At 31.9% G+C, this 8,611-nt stretch overlaps 1 long non-coding RNA gene across 1 annotated transcript; it reads left to right on the top strand.

Annotated features, from left to right (window-relative positions):
* The first annotated feature begins 6,807 nt into the window (after positions 1-6,807).
* LOC108484070 (uncharacterized) lies at positions 6,808-8,153 on the top strand. The gene is made up of 3 exons (XR_001871196.2): positions 6,808-7,451; positions 7,548-7,604; positions 7,787-8,153. It is a non-coding gene; the product is annotated as an uncharacterized LOC108484070 (long non-coding RNA).
* The last annotated feature ends 458 nt before the right edge of the window (positions 8,154-8,611 follow it).

Genomic DNA, 8,611 nt, shown 5'->3' with positions numbered 1-8,611 from the left:
AACTCAACGAGGTCTCGCTTTGTTTTTGCAGTGATGCAAGCTCCGACTTTCACCTCTTTCTTCTCTTGTTCGACTTCTAAGCTCACAACTTCTACTGACTCTTAGTGAGGTAGAATTTGTTTCTCCTTTTGTTCTACTATCCTTAACAAATCAGGAAATAGGTTACAATCTCGATCACCTTCAAAGTCCTAAGGTTCCTCTAAACACATATCTTGCTCGAAAGGGAATTCTGAGTCAGTAGCAGCGTCGCTCATATCATTGATATCTGGAGATCTATTATAGGAACGAAGGAAGCCCCAAAGAACAAATGAATCTAAGAATAACTATTTGTGTGGTATGAGTATGAATGAAATAGAGGGAACAAAAGAATGTTTGCCAAAATGAGACACAAAGATGCATTTTATTGAAATAAAAATAGTGGACATGTGCCTTTTTCACAAAAGGATTCCTATTGCTCCTAGGCTCAAAGCAATAGGTGTGTTTTGAATATTTCTCTAAAATGGTCCTAAAAACTACAGGGATTTCCTCCACAGTCCAGTTGTTCAAAACACTTCCGGGGATGTAGGAACAAATTCCTGATAGTTTTTTTAGTTCGTTCTTCAAAGGCACAAACATCTTTCCCTTTCTAACCCTCGATATCTTCAAAGAATTCCAACTCTTTATTATCCATCAAGTTCTGTACTAGAGTTCTGAACTCGACGCACTTTTGGATTTTATGAAATTTATTGCATGCAATGAAATGTAATATTAATGAATGAAAAAGATGCATGCAAAAAAATGGCGTTGATTCTAGTTCAATTCTGTTATAACAACTTTACTAAAAAATAAGTTTATTTACATAAAGTAGATACATATACTGCCTCGCCTTCAGACTTAAAACCTTAACTTTCTTAAGAAACAAAGCTAATTCTCAGCCCCGATCCAACTCTGATTCATATTCTAGGCTTTAAATGGTCAGTGCGAAAATGGTCACCGTTTCGTATTACGCACTAAAGCTTCACTCATAACGTGGTCCATATCTTTGACCTGCCCCTCCCACAGGTTGTCACCTTTCTCTTGTTTCCTTTTCTTGGACCATATAAGCGCGGCCGTGCTGTCTTCCACTTTATCAAGAAACCCATTTTCCATGACAAGCTCTCTATTTAGCAACTGAACGTGAATCAACACACTTTTCTATGATGAAAATGCAAATGCAATTATAGTCAAAACAAAACGAAACAAGTCAGTACACTTCATACAAAGTTAGAATTTAAAGCAAGCAAGAAATAATAAATAGAGCACCTATTCGAGTGACCACTAGGGTTTGGGGTGTGGTTCTACCAAGGGTAAGCTTTTAGGGCTCAATATATGAGGTTCGATTCTAAAGTAAGGGTACCTGAACCGAAAGATTCTTTGATCCTCACCCATTATAGGATCATACGGACCGAGTTCAGTTTAGGGGAATACATTTCCCTATAGCTATACGAAGATGAAGATCTCACGAAGATATAGGTACGGATGTATCCCGAAAGCAACCCACTATCTTATACGGAGGTGAATACCTCACGAAGGAATAGTTTCTCACTCCCCTTAAAAGGGTATAACCGACCAGTTATGTAATGCAATATGCGAAAATATATCCAAAGATTCGAACCAATAAAGCAAATATATCAAAACGATGTAGACCATAAAAATGAAATGTAACGAAAGGATCGTAAATTTAAACCAAATATCAATTTTCAACGAAAAGAATAGAAATAATCAACTCGTAGCTTGACTCTCTTATTTTTTCCCCAGTGGAGTCGCCAAGCTGTCGAAACCATTTTTCTTGAAATCAACTTTTTTATTTTGAAAACGAAAATAGGAGTCACCAACAATCCTTTTTAGGAGGTGTGATCAGGTCACCTTGTAATTTGATCGTTTTAATAAGAGGTTTGATTCATTAAAAAAATGTTTTTTGGTCTACAAAAATCCAGAAAATGGGTTTGGGAGTCGGTTATGCATGAGGAATGATTAGCACCCTCGTTACGCCCAAATTTGTACCTAATTGATTACTTGATGTCTTTAGTGTCGAAAATTGAAAAATTGAATACAACCCTTTACTAAGGCATTACTTAACTAAATTAACTTTCACAAAAAGGGATTATTTCATGTTAATAGAGAAGAAATGATCATGTCTCGTAAGTTAGGACATAATGTCTTAAATCCTCGAAATCAAGAATAAACGTCATTTGATCATTATTTAAATCTTGTTTTTATATTTTTAAAATGGAAATTCGATTATTTCGGTTTTAAAAAGAAGCCATATCCCGTAAGTTAGGGACACGACTTTTCTAATTCCGAAAATAATGAATATTGCTTCGATTAAAAAAAATTCCTTTTTTATGCGTCATGCAAAAACGAACGTTCAAGTTAATCGAGAAGAAAGAATCATGTCCCGTAAGTTAGGACACGGTGCCTTAAATCCTCAAAAAACAAGAACAAACACTAAAATCTTTTTTATTATTTATTTTAAAATAGATATTCAATTATCTCGGTTTTAGAATAAAGTCATATTCCATAAGTTAGGGACACGACTTTTCAAATTCCAGAATAATGAACATTTACCTCGATTTAAAAAATTTCCTTTTTTATACATCATACAAAACATTTTGAAAAAAAAAGAAAAAAGAAAATTGAAGTTAAATAAACTAAGGACCAAATTGAAATCAGAATGAAATTAAGGAGCATAAATTGTAAATAAAAAAATAACTAATAAAACAGAAATAAGGACCAAAATAAAGTACACTAGGAAAAATAGGGACTACATGGGAAATTATCCCAAACATCCTAAACGCGTCATGTCACAAGGGACTAAAATGAAACAAAACCAAAATTAAATGGTCAAATTAAAAAAAAAAAGAAGGGAAATAGGACTAAATTGCAACGCGCCGCCCAAGCAAAAGGACCACAAGTGCAAATAACCCATGCGCTAGAAAACACGCAAATCCTAGCCTTGCGGGTCGGGTTGGAGGCCAAAACGACGTCGTTTTGAAGCGGCACCATTTTGTAGGCCTTATTTAAGTTAAAAAAATTTCAAAAATTTCATTTTATTCCTCTTTTAGAAAAAAAAAAACTTCTCTCAACCTCTCTCAGCCCTCAGAGCTCCGGCCATGGGTCCGACCGTCGGACCGTCGGACTGTCGGCCACCGACTAAGGCGCCACAGTCTACGGTGGTCGTAAAATAAAAAAATTCTTTTTTTAAGCCCTTCGCCTTCCCAAGCCTACATCTGAGGGTAAATGGCTCAAATAAGCCACCAAAATTCGAAAAAGAGAGAAGAGAAAAAAGAAAAGAAATCAAGAGACCCAAAATGACAGGTAAAATTTCGAATTTTATTAGTTGTTTTTTTTTAGTTCGAAAATAAAAATAAAATGCTAACTCTTTTGTTCTTTTGAACTTTGATGCCTTTTTTTTCTGCATTTTCGTGTTTTTTTTCAAAAAAAAAAAAGAACTCCTCTATAATCTGTTCTTTAAGCTTTTTTATAGTCATTTTACAATATATTTTTTATTATTATTTTTATTGTTCTGTATTGCTGTTGCGTGTTGTTGCTGTTGTCCTTGTAGGTGGTGGTTAACAGTGACAGACCTCGGGCGACGTGCCTACAAAGAGGATGAGCTAGGGTTTTTTACTGAACTGGGCCCTTAGGATTTTTTTCATTTGAGTTATTGGGCCTTGTAAATGGACTGGCATGTAATGGGACTATTAATTATTTTTATTTTATTTTGGGTTATATTTGCTTTCGGGCGCAGGCAAGAAAGGGCCATTACATTTTGCATTGGAACATTTGACTCACTTCTATTGGATTCTTTTATATGGTAATTTCGTTCACAATTTTTCCTCACCCACAAGAAGCATTCACACAAATTAAAAATGTATATAATCCAATAATATCCCCACTGCTGTCATTGCCATTTTAATCTGCTCACTTACAAATTATCCCAAACTTATGAACTAAAATATAAATCGAGATTATGTCCTAGCACGGACCACTTTTCGTATCTACACTGTTTTTTGCTAGGTTTTATTGTTATGTACTAGATGTATAATCCCGCTACACCAGGATTCAATTAATTAATTAAAAAGTATAATTTTAATTATAATAAATAAAGGCTATTTAAATCTTTTTATATTTTAATATTTTATTAAATTAAATTAAATTTGAATGATAACTAACGGTTTTAGATATAAGTTAAATTGAGATCGAAAAATACAATAGGATGGATTTAAAACACTATTTAAATAACATAAGTTAATATTAAAATTAGAACAATTAAATAATATTAAGATAAATTGTTTAAATAACATCAACACTTCTGATTTTTCTCTAAATTGAACGCATTAAATTGGTAATATTTTTCAATCTGGTGCCTAAACTTTTTTTCAGTATTAGTTCCAAAATTTTATAGTTGTTTTTCATTTTGATTCTTGAAATTAAATTTTGTTAAGATGCAATGACACGATACTCTAAGATTATATGATGTCAACACTTGCAAATTTTAAATATATATAATCCAAACAGTAAAAATATAAAAATATAATCAAGTTATGACATGACACAACTTAGTGGAATTCAAGTTCAATGATCAAATTAGAAAAAACTGTCAAATTTTGAGACTAATATGAATAAAAAAATTTTAAAACCTAACTGTGAGAATTTATCAGAGAATAACTATAACTTTATTCCAATAATTAATGCATGACGTAAACACAACATTAAGTGAATAATAAAACACACAGAATGAAATGAATATGTCAAAAAAATGTGAATTATCAATGCATAAAAAGTTATATGTTCATAACAATAAATCTAAAATATTTTAAATATTTAATAAAGATTTAATATATCATTTGTCACATTGTGGTATCTAAGTTTGGTTTCAATGTTCAATTTGATATTTAAATTAAACAATATTATGAGGTCCAATAAATATTTGACATGTGTTCTCTAATAAGAAAAACACAGGTACTTAATTGGGACAAAGGAAAATTATGTACGAAATTGAACATTGAAATCAAATTTAGGTACTTATAGGGGACAAAAAAATCAAGTATCAATTTGAAATAATTCAGGTCTCAAATTAAACATGAAAACCAACCTCAAGTACCAAATTGAGATAACAATCTCAAATACCAAATAGAACATTCAAACCAAATATAAGTGCCACATAGTAAATTAACCCCTTAATAAATAATACAAAACCAAAGAAAAAAAAATTTCTTCCTTTTTCTCATTACTTTGTACTCTTTCTTTCTCACCCACCGTCCATGCCAAAAAAGAAAAAGCTAGCTGTTTAAAATCTAAGGTCTCATATCTACAGTGTCTTATGTATACTCTTTCTATATATATAGATGCTTGTGTGGGGATGTCAAGTTGCCAACTCTCTCTCATTTTCTGAAAAGACCAAGCCATTCTTTTACAGTAGCATCTAGGAAAAGTGTAATAATAAGTTATAGATGCTTGTCAGGGGATGCCAAGTTGCCAACTCTCTCTCCTTTTTTGAATACACCAAGCCATTCTTTTCCGTAATATATAGGAAAAGTGTAATAAAAAAAACATGGACGTCAATTATGCATTTGAGGGGTCGATTCCATGTTTGGTCATAAAGTTGGATAAAAGTGAAAGGGACGTGCTTGGTGTAGGTTGATATGGTGAATTAACAGTGAGAAGTAAAAGGTGCTATCCTTGATTGTTAAACTTGTGTTAGGTATGGAATTGATTACATCAATCAAACTTGAAGAGTTAAAGGAGGAAGAATTCCAAAAAAAAAAAAAAAACCCTTACCTTAATTTTAAGAGGTGTATGTAAAATAATTTTGATAGGATCTACGTTGTGGCCTAGATACTTGTGTATAATAATGATGGTGAACAAATGAGAGATATTGAAAAGAAAACTGCATAATACTTTAATGAGTAAAATGCTATCTATAATGTACAAATATATATAGATTGTTGAAACATTTGAAGACAAGTAAAATTTTGGTGGTTGTTTCTGTGATTGAAACAATGACCATAATTTCAAGTATTGTTTTGTTGTGGTATTTGTCAATTTTTAGAGTTTGTAAATTTTAAAATAAAAGTATTGAGTTATCCGTTTTGAAGATATTTAGACAAGTTAAAACCCAAAACATGAATACTAATTAAGTTCAAATTGAATATTTAAAGATTGGTTCTTGCGGATCAAGTTTGGTTGCTTATGAAACAAGTAAAATCACTTTCTATTTATGAAGACATTAAATTACATCAAGACTCTTATGGAATTATTATCTTATATTGATTTTTATCATTACTTTATAGAAAAGTGATTAGACTATTGACTCTTATGTAAGCAACACTTAAATATTATATAAATATAAGTTTTGTCTAGGTTAAAGAGAAACAGAGAGATTGAGAGAGAACAAATTTGTTTAAGTTAGGAATATTTTATGTGTATTTTATTTTTGTAAGCAATCAAAAGAATCTCTTGTATTGCAAAACTAATCTTTCGAGGAGGAAGCTTAGTGGGAGAGTGATTTAGTCTTTGCACAATAGTGAGATCACTAAACTGGTGAGTTAGATTGATGTTAAGACTTAAATCATTGGTTGTACTATGAGAAAGATAATGGATCATTACTTTAGACAAGACCCCGCTAACATAGACTGGGATCTAATTGTGTAAACAATCCCAATTTTTTTTATTTACATTTTCACGCTTTTAATTTTATAATTGAAAGTGTGACCACAGTTCCAAAGACTATTATGACCACATTTTCTATTTATAAAACAAGTACCGCTCATTTTTACGTAGACTATGTTCACTATAGGAAATTAAGCTTTTAGCGGCGTTTGGATCGAAAACGCCACAAAGGTTATACATTAGTGGCGCAAATTGAAAAACGCCGCAAAAGGTAAAGCATAAGTGGTGTTTTCTCATAAACGCCGTAAAAAGTTAGAACAACAGTGGCATTTTTCTCATGGACGCGACAAAAGGTTAGAACTATAGCGACATTTTCTCATAAACGCCGCAAAAGGTAAGCAATAGTGGCATTTTTTCATAAATGCCATGAATATTTATTAAATTTGATTGAAACGGCGGCATTTTGTTAGCCCCAAAGTCCCCTAATTTTTCCCCAAATTAGTTTTCCCGAAATCCCTACGTTCTTTTCCCAAATCCCTTTCTTTCTTCCCCAATTTCTTTTCCCCAAATCAATTCCCCTCCCTAAAATCCCCAAGTTTTTCCTCTAATCCCTTCCTTTTTTTCCCAATTTCTTTTCCCCAAATCAGTTACCCTCCCCATAATCCCTAAGCTTTTTGCCAAATCCCTTTCTTTTTTCCCAACTTCTTTTACCCAAATCAGTTCTCCTCCTCGAAATCCCTAACTTTTTCCCCAAATCCCCTCCTTTTTTCCCCAATGTTTGTTGCATTGCCATCGACAGTCCTCTGCTTCATCGCCATGTAAGTTTTTATATTTTTCATTTTGTTTGTTTGTTAATTTATTTTCTCATCTTTTAAATCCTAACATTTTTCTCCTCTGTATAAATTCTTCATTAGAAACAGCAACAAAAAATTTCTCATCACCGTTCTCTTCGCCGAAACCAAAAAATTCTGGTAATTTTTTATTTCATTTTATTTTTATATCTTTTTTAAATTTCAGATAATGTTATTGGGTTGTTAAATTTTGTAAATGATTTTTTAAAATCTATCTTAGTTGTTAATTCCTGTTTCTTACTTTTTTTAAAAAAAATTAGTTGCCTTATTTGAAGGTCTGATCTTTAAGCAAATAACTGCAGTTATTGTTGAATAGGCAAACGAAGTTGTCTATGTTTGCGGGGCCCGGGTTATGCATGTGAATGTTTGACAAAATGACAGTAAGGAAATTTGGGTTTCTTTGAATGAGGGGAAAAATGGTGATTTGCTGACTGCGTGGGGGTAAAGATTACATTGATGTTGGACTATCCTTTTTTACGCTGTTTGCTGGTTTAGTGAAGTATGCCAGTGAAGTTTGCACTTATTTTGTAGTAACTAATACAAAAAGAGCTCTGCACTTATTTTGTTATTTGAGTAGCCAAAATTTGAAAAAAAAATTATTGTTACTTTACACAAATATTTCAAATAGTTTGCCAAGCACATATATAAAAGAAGCAGTTAACTTCTTCATTTTGTTTCATTGATATGATTCCAACCTTAAGCATATGATTTCTAGATACAAATGTTATGGACCAATTTTTCCTTGTGTTGTACAATAAATATGATTAATAGCTTTAAACTAATATTTTATCATGTGAGAAATTCCTTTGCTATTACAATAAATTAGAAGAGGTTTGAATATTCTCCAATTTTAGATTTGCAGTTGGAGGACTGTGAATTTCATGAAAATTTATTGATGAGTTGGGGGATTTTACATTTTTAAAAATTCATATTGTTGTGTGGCAGGTAAATTGCATGCTCTTTTTCAGATTTTGAAATGTCAAACCCAGCTTTTAGTCATTTGGGGTTGCTTAAAATCCTAGGTCTGGTCAAGGTTAAGTTCATTACTTGGATACTATATTGAGTTAAGAAGATGACAATCACCAATCATATTTTTTCATCACATTCAAATCATTTTAATTCTGATT

This window comes from Gossypium arboreum, chromosome 7 (assembly GCF_025698485.1).
Source record: "Gossypium arboreum isolate Shixiya-1 chromosome 7, ASM2569848v2, whole genome shotgun sequence".
In the NCBI taxonomy this organism is placed as follows: Eukaryota; Viridiplantae; Streptophyta; class Magnoliopsida; order Malvales; family Malvaceae; genus Gossypium; species Gossypium arboreum.
Note: the sequence above shows the minus strand (reverse complement) of the source record. Positions and strands in the feature narration are given on the sequence as shown.